This window comes from Natrix helvetica (assembly GCF_964273705.1).
Source record: "Natrix helvetica genome assembly, chromosome: 7".
Classification (NCBI taxonomy): domain Eukaryota; kingdom Metazoa; phylum Chordata; class Lepidosauria; order Squamata; family Natricidae; genus Natrix; species Natrix helvetica.
The window spans coordinates 29,891,171-29,903,343 of NC_138558.1; the positions used below are offsets into that span (position 1 = coordinate 29,891,171).

The following is a 12,173-nucleotide window of genomic DNA, read 5'->3' on the forward strand; positions in this document are numbered from 1 at the left end:
TAAGCATTCTTTAACAAAATAGTAGGCTACCATTTTTGGCTTAAAGTTCCTGATGATGGCTCATTTTCACTCCAAACATTTAAATTGATAGATGGAATAATTTTAAATGAGTATAGAAAAGAAGGTGTAACTATTTTTGCTCTCTGATGATTAAAAGTTAATCTTAAAACATTGTATTTTTAAATTTAGAAAAATTAACTAAAAACTATTAGTTGATATATTGTAAGGAAATAACAAATTCATTAAAACTTATTGTGCTCCTTCAATACAATACAATGTAGTACAGTAGTCCTCAACTTAAGACCTCAATTGAGCCCAAAATTTATGCTGCTAAGTGCGAAATTTGTTAAGTGAATTTTGCCCCCATTTATGACTTTTCATGCCATATTTGTCAACGGAATCACTGCAGTTATTAAATTAACAACACAGTTCTTAGTGAATCTGGTTTCCCCATTGACGTTAGTCGTCAGAAGGTTGCAACAGTGGATCACATGACATTGGGACACTGCAACCATCATAAATGTGAGTCACTTGTAAAGCATCCTAATATAAATCCCGTGATCGTGGGGATGCTGTAATGGTCATAACTGTGAAAAATGATCATAAGTCACCTTTTTTCATTGCCATTGTAACTTTGAATGTTCACTGAATGAACTGTTGTAAGTCGAGGACTACCTGTCCATTATTTTCAATACTTCAATACATATTTTTGATTGGTTAATGTAATTTACAATTGAAACAATTCAGGCAATCATAGATTTGCAGCATCATATTGGAAGAAAGAAATAATTAAAAAATTATCCCATCAATTTTTGAAAAAAAAGAGGAAGTAGCATTGTTCTCCTATATGCTAGAACGATTGCAGCATATTTGGAGTGATGTGCTAGAAATATCCTAGCTACCTTCCCACTAGGAAGGTTTGATTTTTTAAAATTATTTTTTAGATATTTTTATCCCACCTTTATTACTTTATAAATAACTCAAGGGGGGAAAGATGCATACTTGTTGTGACCCTTCAGCATCCTTTGCAGCTGCTGAGAGACTCAGCTAGCGACGAACCCTGGGAGTCAGCTATGGAGGAGGTGGAGGACCCTGGGCAGGGTTCAGAAGCAGAGCAGGGACCAGAGAGGCTGGTTGGCCACCAGGAGGCGCCTGAGGCATGGAGCAGTGGGGAGGATCAGAGGGAGTTGATCTCTGATGCCCAGAATAGGAGGGCAGAGAAACGAAGGCAACAGCTGCTCAGGAAACAAGCCCATAAAAGATAATGAAGCTCAGGTGGTTGGGGCGTGGCCCTTCCCAAGAGCTTATATAAACAGAGATGTTGGGAGGATAATTCTAGCAGGACACAACCATTGAAAGCAATCTGCAGTACGTCTGGTCTGAACTATTTTGGATTCCTGTTTGTAACACTGGAGAAACTGTTATCTATATCCGTCGGAGTCTGTGTTGCTGCCAAGGTTCTTATCTGTTAGTTTCGTGTTTGGGCTTTCAGCCACCAAGATTTATAGTCCTGCTAATAAAGTGTTGTGGCATTCCAGAGAAGCTTGTGTCGGCATACTGGACGGAGTGGGAGGGGGTCAGAACACATACTACTTCTTCCTCCTCCTATTTCTCCACAACCACCCTGTTAGGTGGGCTGACCTGAGAGAGAGTGATTTGCCCAAACTCACCCCCCAGAGCTGCAGTGGCGCAGTGGTTAGAATGCAGTACTGCAGGCTCCTTCTGCTGACTGCCGGCTTCCAGCAGTTCAGCAGTTTGATTCTCATTGGCTCAAGATTGACTCAGCATTCTATCCTTCCAAGGTGGGTAAAATGAGGACCCAGATTGTTGGGGACAATATGCTGACTCTGTAAACAACTTAGAGCGAGCTATAAAGCACTGCGAAGCAGTATATAAGTCTGGGTGCTATTGCTAAGTGCTATTAGAACTCACGGTATCCTAGTTTCTAGGCCAACACCTTACCAGTACACCAAACTGGCTCTTTTAATAAGAATTTTAGTTACATTATAAGATTTTAAAGATAATTTGTCTACAATGTAAAAGCTTCAGATTCATAAAAAATAATGTTGCATATGGGCTTTAACTCCCAAAGCACAAATTGGTAATTTAAATTTTAAAACATGAATTCAATGCAGGTGTGATAACAGATCAGATGTCTTAATAAAACCTATAGGCATCTGGAAGAAGCTACATTGATACCAGTTTGCATCATGAGTTCATCACACAAATGATGAAAATTATGTTATTTTGCACGATGACATGATTACAGAAGTGATACCGTCTTCTATCCCTTCTATACTTAAAACTCTAAAGTTTGATACCAGTATACCCTTTACTGGGATAATACATTCATTAGCTTTTTTTCAATGTACCCATCTGGCATCATATTACTTTTGTCTTAGGTTTTAGAATGTAAAAAACATTGTTATTACCAATATTGCAGTCACCAGAAGTGTTTGATGGCAAGATCCTGTAAAAATCTGTTGAATTCCTATGGCATGCCCAAATATTTTTAAACGATTATTGTTGCAGTATATATTGTCATCAGTGCATGTTATATAAATAATTTAAAAGTGCTGCCTTACGGCGATTTTGTTCACTTAAAAGTCCTGAGAACCAGAAAAAAATACATTTATTTACATTTATTTCATCTCCTGATTTCTTTACAAGAGATTATGAAATAATATAATTCTCCTAACAATGAAAACTAATTTATTTTATCTATACAATGGAGTCTTCTGTTGGAAAGTATTTGCTATTAAGCACCAATGTATTTTTGACTGAAGTTAGATCTTTTATAAGTCTAAGAAGTTAGCCCAATCGATTTATCCTGTACATGTTTAAAGCCCAATCGATTTATCCTGTACATGTTTAAAGCTTTTTTTTAAAAAAGAAAAAAATATCAATGATGATTTTTCTATTTAATAACGGAATGAGGTGAAATTTCTGATGGGTTGATGGTTTGTGGATTTTGAGCCTATGTGTGTACACTTGTATTTAACAGATTCCAGGACTGGACATATACTCTACATATTCTATAATTCAGTGATTCTCAGCCTTTTTCACTGACTGTCAGGCCAGTAAGCCATCTTTTGCATTGGACCTTCTAGCCTGCCACATTTGGTGCTGTGGGAAAATGGGAGTGGGGATTATATGGAGTATGGGAGATATATATAATCATAATAACATTCCTTTCTCAGAGAGTCAAGGACATCTTGCCCTGCATCTGGAGGGGTGTGACTGGAAGCCATCTCCAGTTGGGACAGTGCCTGCTTGGGCCATGTGATGGACATGTGGGTGCTGGGCAGGGACCTGGACTTTAGTTTGTGTGAGGAAAACCTGGAAGATTTCAGATTTGGGTTTTCCCAGATGTGCCAATATAACATCTCTAATAAAATGGAACTTTGAGGAACTTCAAGCCTCAGAGTCTTCTTTCATTAGGGGTGTTCTTTGGAACCTTGACAGCATCATAAACTCCTATACAGTGACGTGCGGTGAGGTTTATGGCTGGTGAGGCACTATTTAATTTGGAATGGAGGACGAGGAAGAGAGATGAAAGGCAAGGGGGGAGGAGGAATTCCTACTCTTTCCCCCAGTGTATCCCTCAGCAACAGTATGCTTAAAGCCCTCAATGGCAGGTAGGGGTGGGTAGAAATTAGAAAACAATGAAGAATAAACATGTTCCTCCTGGAGCTTGGGGGGGAGGGAGCAGCCATCCCCGTCTGTTACCAAAGGAACCTCAGGTGGTTAAAAGGGAATAAGTGTGGCCTTAGCTCAGGATAAATGACTGGATTCTATTATTAGCCCACCTCGGATAATAAAAAGCGCTATTGCCAATTTGCATCCACGCTCCAGCAGGCGGGGAGGGGGCAACTTGAAACTGCCACCATGAGGCAAGGCAGGTGTCGGAGCATGGGTGGCCTGGCTGCCGGGGCCCTGGGATAAGCCGGTACGGGGCACGTGGGGCAGCTTCACCCCTCTGCCATGCAGCAATGGCACCCTGCGCGGCTTCCTGCCCTGCTGTGAGCAGGCAGAAGAAGTGGGACTCCCGTACATGGGTAGTATATACTTTGGGGGCCATAGACCACATAAACTAGTGTGAAAATAGAATTTAAAGTCAATTGCAATTTTCTTTAAATATTGTTTGCAACTGACTTTCAGTTTCATTTCTGAATTTTTATCTAGACATATTGTAGCTCAACCCTCTTACCAGAAAACAAAAAAATATACTAGGAGAAGTATGGCAAACTGGGACAGCTCTGCGAAAATGTAGCCAATGACTACACAAAAAAAAAACACCAAGAAACGTCTGGGGAGACGGGTTCCTTTAAACATTCCAGATAAAGAGATGAGGAGAAGTCCTCCACTTATGCTCCAGATGGCTGCTCTCTGCAAGGAGACTGGAAGACAGCAGTTTTCCTTGCATTTGAGTGCCAGGAACAAAGAGATTAGCCAACTTGCTCCCAACCATGGCAGAGGCTTTTAAAAGAAATCAAATTTGTAAACCTCACTTTTTAATAACTTTTGGAAATTACTGATTAATTCTTCTGAACTAAGACCTTCAGAATAAGTTTGAAAACATATTCTACTCTCTGTTTTCTCTTCTTTCTTAAGTTTAGTTTGGTTATTATAATCAAAATCCTTAATAAAAATTGTATGTAAAAAGAAAGAAAATATACTCAGGATAGTGCTGCTGCTATATTGGGTTAGGAGGGGAGATTTCTAATGGTCCAGCAAAATTATGAAGGAAAAACACAATTTTATATTCAAAGGCATGTCTTGCACTCTATTATTTCACCTTGTGTTTTACCATTACTAATTATTTGCCTGATATTTTGTACTTCCTTTCTGTAAAAAAAAAAGTTATTATCATTTTAATTGTAATATGTGTCCTTTTTTTCTACTTTCTTATGAACATTAAAACAACTCCTATCATTTTTTTATATCTTGTAATTAAATACTTTATCTTTACATTTTTAAAGTTCTTTCTGTTTTATGATTCATTTCTAATTTTGTCTTTACATAGTGGAACATTAGTACATTTCTTTAGTAGTTTGGTGCCCTCTGGATCTGTTGGCAATGAACACTATAAAAAGGAAGAAATGAAGAACAAACTTTTATCCCACTTCTTTCTCGGGAGCATGTATTTATTTATGTATAAAGTCATAATCCACAGAGAAAATAAAAGATAATCCAGAGGAAAAGTGAGGAATGACTCATAGCCATTTTGTTTTTCTATTTCTGCTATTCCCTCTTTCTTTCTATTTCTTATACTTATTCCTCCACCATCCTTTGACAAAAACAATAATCAATTACCATCTCTTCTCCTATACAAATTACTTTGCCCTCCATAATAATATCTTCAACCAGTTCATTTCTTTTACATTTTTCTATTCTTGAACAACGAGGGATGTGCTTCTCATTTGCCCATGACAGAAAATATAAGAACATTCATTAGAAAGAAGAGTAGGAATAAGTTCATCCAAACAATTCGTCTAGTCTTTCTGTATTTTCACTTTGTAGGACTTCCACACTTAACGTTTAACATCTAATTGGTGGAATGATTGATCTATATGCAAAGAATACGGACAGTAAGAGATGTGCGGAAGCAACTATAGAGGATTCAAACACAGATCTATAGAAATATTTGAATTGGCCCAAAGTTTTGGACAGATTACATTGCCTAATCCAGTGTTGGCAAATCTTTTCGGCACCAAGTGCTGAAACGGGAGCGCGTGCACATGCGTGCGTGACAAAAATGGGAAGAGTAGCCGCCTGGCATGCATGTGCACGCTGGGCGGCTGCTCTTCCGATTTCCGGCACATGCATGTGTACTGGCCACCTGGTCTTCCAGTTTCTGGTATGCACGCATGCATGAAGACCAGTTGGCTGATGCGCATGCAGGGGCCAGAAACCGGGAAGATGATGTTCCAGTTTCTGGTGTGCACATGCACACTGGCCCGCTGGTCTTTGTATGCACATGTGTGCCAGAAACCAAAAGACCAGGGAGGTGGTGCGCATGCACGCGCCAGAAAGCAAAAGATCAACCAAATGCACAACGGGTGGCTGCTCTTCCAGTTCCTAGCACTCCCATGCACATAAAGACCACCTGGCCGGGCGCCGGAACCCAGAAGAGCAACAGGCGACAGTTTGCGTCCCTGGAGAGATAGCCCTGTATGCCACTTCCAGCTCACGTTCCATAGGTTCGCCATCACGGTCTAATCATTATTGGTTAGGCCTTTTATTAAAGTGATATCCATGGCTAAAGATTCTAATGCCCTCATTTACTTCAGAAAATCTCAGACTTGTTCCAAATGACTTAGAACATTTTTGAAGGAAAACAGACTAGAACACAATGTTGTGAACTGTGTTTTCCCAGAATGAGGCTATCACCTTGCATCTGTGAAATAATAAATACTCTGCTGCTGCCCACTAGGCCACCTCCAAGCCCTACACCAGTTTCTTCCTGGTAGTTCAGTCCAAGAGCACATTGGGTGATATTTAATATTTAATGACGCCTGTGTGTTGGAGTGAATGAACAATGCACACATATATTTTATTTATGTCTCTTTTATTATATAAAAATTATATTGGATGAACCAAAACAAGCGAGCTGGTTATCTAAAATGTGATCTCCCCAAAGGCCTTGTTAAGAAAATGTAAATTTAGGTGATATTTTTTTAAAGTCAAGTCACCTGGGCCAACACATAGCTGAGATATCTTACAATTATCTACCTACTAATTTCTTCACGGTTACAGTAAAATACGTGTATGCATATGTTTATTTAAAAAATACTGGTTCCCTTTCTTGTAACATTTCATACTAAACAAGTGAGACATCACACTTTTCATTTTCTGTATTGTTAAACTCTGAAGGGAGTAAAGGTATTAGCTGTTGCCATTATGCACAGTTTGTCAAGAAACTAATTGCAAAAGAATTGCTAATATTAATATAAAAAGCAACAGGTGAGGTCAGGTTTTTTGATCTCCTGGAAAGATCAGAATCAAAAAAGTGTGAATGGAAAATGTAGCTGATCTGTAAATAAACTTTGTTTCTTACATTATATTACGTAATTTACATAAATGAATGCCTCGTTTGATAAAGAATGCTCTAGCAAAATTAATGTTAGCATTCTCCCATAATGTAAATTAAAACTAAATTTTGCTGTGACAGACATTGGGTGATTCGGTTATGCACACAAAATCAGAATCCCGATGTCAGAAGCCGACACTGATTGTTGATCTTGTGTGCTATTAATTACTACTGGAAAATTTCTAATGTTCATTTTAGATATATTAAAGAAAAGACGCCCTTGCAGAATGAAGTATCGTGGAAACCATAGGGTTAAAGTGGACTGTATTTTAGGCTGTATTCAGTTGACTTGCTGTGTAGGGAGAGACTAAGCAGTCCTGGCTAATGACTTCTAGGTACTGAATCCTCAGGTCTCTCCGGTGGTTTCACTCGACGAGTTTCAGCAGAATGATGAAAAGACTGAGATAAAATAAACTGACAGTTGCTACTCATCGCAGGCAGCAAGCTGTACCCCAGCAGCTGAGACCCTAGGAGCCCTCTTTTTGAAACAAAGGCTTGCACTGCAGTGAGCAATGAACTCCACATACAAAATTTGAAAAAAAAATGAGAAGGAGATTGGCAGCTGGTGGCCATAGGAGGAGGGAAAGAAGGAAAACTGTGAAACACAGCAATTTGGGGCTAATTAGAAGCCATTCCCACCTACTTAATACCAACCCGTTAAGCAGCAAACACTTTTTCATCTTACTCTCACCGCTTCACATGACATTATATCCCAATCAATACCCTCCCACTGGCTGACTCAATGCCCACAAATGAATACATTGCAGTTCAAGAATGCAATAATTGAATTGGGGCAAAAAAATAAAAATAAGGAGCCTTTACAGGCGAGATCTGTTCTTGAAGATACTACTGTAGTATTGGTAGAGCTTGGATAAACAAATAAATAATATTGGAAGAAATTGGCAAACAAATATATGTTCATCTATATATCTAAATAAAATGAGAATATTCCTATTTATGTTATTTTTTCCTTACCAAAAATGCTTTAAATATAGGTATCTAGTAAGGCTTTCCATTTTATACATTTATGTAAAAAATTAAATTAGGAGTTCAGTTTATTCAGGTTAGTAATCTAAATTCTATTAAGAATCTGCGAAGACCAGTGACAAGCTCACTTTTTTTTTATTAAAACTAGCAGATCATCCTGTAGTAACAGCTACCTTCTGCTTGTCATAATTGTGAAAATTATATTGTCTTAAATCTTAACTTTTTTCATGGACATTTTAACCACGGCTCACTCTGATGCTGAAAGAATGGGAATATGATTTTGGTTTTTCTCTAAGCTCCAATGTTTTTTTCCCCCCATACTGCTAATGAGAGCCTGCCAAATCCATAGTATACCTCTATCTATAAAAAAACATTTTTCTGTCTCTGTAAATTATGGTATTTTACCATATTATTCCTGAGATAAGACAAATGTGAATCAATTATGTTTCATTACATAATTATCTCATGTAATCAACACAATTCTTCTCCCTGCCATTGTTTTCTTGCAAATTCAGATAACATGCCTGTATATGTTCTCATGTTGATCTAGCACCATAGCCAGAGTAGAAATCCCTATTGCCGGATATTAAGAATTCTTTGGACAAGCATAATCATCTCAAACAATTTTAGCCCTTGGCTCCAAAGTTATAATCCTATTAACATTTAAGGAAGGATTTATTTTTTTAAAAAAATCACATAGCAGTAACTATTAAATGTTTTACTTCAAACAATGATTAATGTATATTATCTTAACCTTCTGATAAAGTGGTGAGACTGCAGAATATTCAGACTAGTTATTCTAATTATTTATATGAAAAATATAGGAGGCACTTTTCTAGATTGATGCAGCTGCTACTGGATAATGTTGCTTTAGTCATCTTGTATTGACTTCAGAATTTTGGTGAATATGAACCCATCCATTCATCCTAGGTCTACCATGAGATGGGGGCATAGACATCTGGAGGGGTAAAAGATAAAGAGGAGAATAGGTGAAACTGTAAAGCAAATCCATTTTTGTATAGTTGTGCATGAAATTGTGAAGTATGAAGAATGGAATTTTTGTCATGACACCATTTGTGTCATGGTATTAATACTCTTTCTTCACTTTGGCATTGTTATGGTTAGGAATTTATGCCTAAGAATGGGAGTTCTTTGGCAGGTTCACACATCAAATGCTCTTCTGCTGTACTGTTCACGCTTCTTCTCTTAAATGCAATGTATTATGTAAGGTAGATATGTAGTGTCATAGGGCTACACTATTCTGACTCATTACAATGTTGAATGTAACTGACAGTGGTATAGAATGTACCACAAAACATTACTAACTACTCATCCTAATAGGAACAGTTATGAAGAATGATCTGCCAAGCAAGCAGGAAAAGATAATAATTATATGCAATTTGTCTTGAAATTTCAAATAATAAAGTGATCAAAAGAAGAAAACACATTTCTAAGAGGAATTATGTAATTTCTAATTTAATCTTATATGCTTCAACTAGGATAATCACTTAATATAGCTCCCTCATACTCTCATTTATCTCTAATTTATTTAAAAACAATATTCTTGTACGTATAAAGCACCAGAGCATTTTACTGCTCTATTCTATAGAAGACTTGGTTAGGAACAGTATGGAAGAACAATTGGATAGTTAATGAGTTTAATGTTGCATGGTTTTAGATGAACCTGCTCCCAGTCCAAAATTTCTCTGTATTTATTTTCAGTCAATGATCTTGAACTCTAACAGAGTAAGATTCTTATTTTTAAGCATTTCTTTCCTTAACCACTTTTGGTCCAAGCTAATATATCCAATTACTATGGTCTTACCTTGTAGATAAATTGCTAGTCATTTTGCTTGCAGTTTTTATAACTTTTCTACCTCTATAATGCTTTCTGCATTCTGTAGTGACTAGAATTGGTACAGTACCCAAATGTGATTTTACTATAGAGCAATATAAAGCATTAGCATACTGGTAGTTAACTTTCCTTTAACTTTATTTTCTGAACTGAAAGTATGTGGACAGATGGTTTCATGAACTATCTGCTATAATTACAAGATTCTTCCTTGATCAGTCACTGTCACCTCAGATGCAATTAATGTATAGCTTGGAATTTTTTTACACCAATATGCATTTGTTAATGAAATTTGTCATTTTTACATCCATTTATCTGATTTAAAGTAATAGTTTTGTAATTCTCTGCAACCATACTTTTGCTTTATTATCTGAACATTTTATTTATTATTATTCATCATCGGCAAACTTCACCACTTCTCTGTCTTCTCCTAATTCAAGGTCATTTATTTAAATGTTTAAAGGCTCTAGTCCATTGTATTGTGCATCCAAGGATCATACTTTGTATGTCTCTCCAATGAGAAAACTGCCCATTTATTCCTATTTTGCTTCTTGTTCTATAACTAGTTACTATTCTATGACAGTCCATAATCTGTTATCCTACTGAGTTTGCTCAGAAGCAGTTGGTGAGGGACTGTATCAATTTTTTAAAATCCAAATGTACAATATATGTTGGATCATCCAAACTACTAGATCAGGGGTGTCCAAACTCGGGAACTTTAAGACTTGTGGACTTCAACTCCCAGAATTCCCCAGCCATGCTGGCTGGGGAATTCTGGGAGTTGAAGTCCACAAGTCTTAAAGTTCCCAAGTTTGGACACCCCTGTACTAGATAGTAAAAGAAAAAGATTTATCTCTTAAAAAGCCATGACACATTCGTTTTCACAAGATTTCTATATATATATTTTTTCCTACTAACCTACCTCCATTTTCTATATCTTGATCTATCCTTTTTTTAAAATAGAAGTTACATTAGTTAATTTGAATCCTCAAAATCAGATGCCCATTTAAGTAAAGTTAATAATTTGGTGCTTTTTTAATGATAGTTCACACAATAATTTTTACTTTGATTCATCTTGATTCCACTTAACCATATTTCACGGCAAGAGGAATAACAGCTTTTGAGATGGAACCCTACCCTCTATGGCAAGCATTCTTTTTCTGTTGCTATCTTTTTAGTCTCCATTCTTTTGACCAGAAGGTGATTTTTCAAAAGGCAACTGGATTGTTTTTTTCCCTGAGGTAGAAGAAGATATTTCGCTTCTCCTCCAAGAAGCTCCTTTTGATTGTTCTTTTCTAACAGGACAGCTGCCAAATTTTCCTCCCTACTTGTTTTGCTTTTATTCAACCTAACATGAGTCCTGTTATATTTAGTGGACAAGTTTAGTTCTACAGTTCTAGTGCTAGGACATACTTAGCCATTTAAATGGGAAAAGATAATGGGGAAAATAAGAATATAGTACTTTCAGACATGTATTTCATATTTGTTGGCAGATAAATTTATCTAAAACAAACAAAGCTAACAAATAGGAAACATGTATCCGAAAGCACTATATTCTTATTTTCCCCATCCACCCCCACCCCCATTGAAATAGCTAAGTATGTCCTAGGACTTGAAAAGTGTTACTTATCATAGTGGTTTTCTGTTTGTGTTCTGCATTTCATAATACAGTTTATTTACAAAACATAAAATATTTGTATTCCTATTGAAAATAGCAAAAGGTGGATGTCTTAAGACAACCAATAAAAGACTTGAGGTGTATGTAAAAACAAATATGCAACTTAAACATAGGAAAAGCTAATGAGGTTTTGAGTAAGAGCATTCAGGTTGATTGATACAGTAATTTTAGCTTTTGTTATGGCAAATATTTAGCTCATTATCAATTTTAATAGCATCTTGTAGAACAAGCCTTTTTCTGATATGCAGAAAATACTATTAAATTTCTTTGCATAGATACATTGTTGTGACATGCAATAACTACTTGAATATAAAGGCGGATTAATAATTTAAGAGGTGTTAACAAATTAGGGCCATCATTAAAAATACTTTGAATCATTTTGTAGAAAAATCAGATTGAGGTAATGCTTTGCTCTTATGATAAAGAATTACAGCATTAATTCTGCAAAATGAACTTATTGCTCCTATTTGTCTCCAAAACCCTGGAGCATTAAAAGACAGGAAGAATGAAATGATCATTGCATTTTTTTTCCAGGCATAGCAGCTCTAATATTTCCATCATGG

The 12,173-nt window shown here is 36.6% G+C and overlaps 1 protein-coding gene across 2 annotated transcripts in view; it reads left to right on the forward strand.

The window, feature by feature from the left end:
- The window catches only part of TTC29 (tetratricopeptide repeat domain 29), a 95,033-nt gene that overhangs the window by 69,086 nt on the left and 13,774 nt on the right, over positions 1 to 12,173 (forward strand). The gene's annotated exons all lie outside the window — the stretch shown is intronic.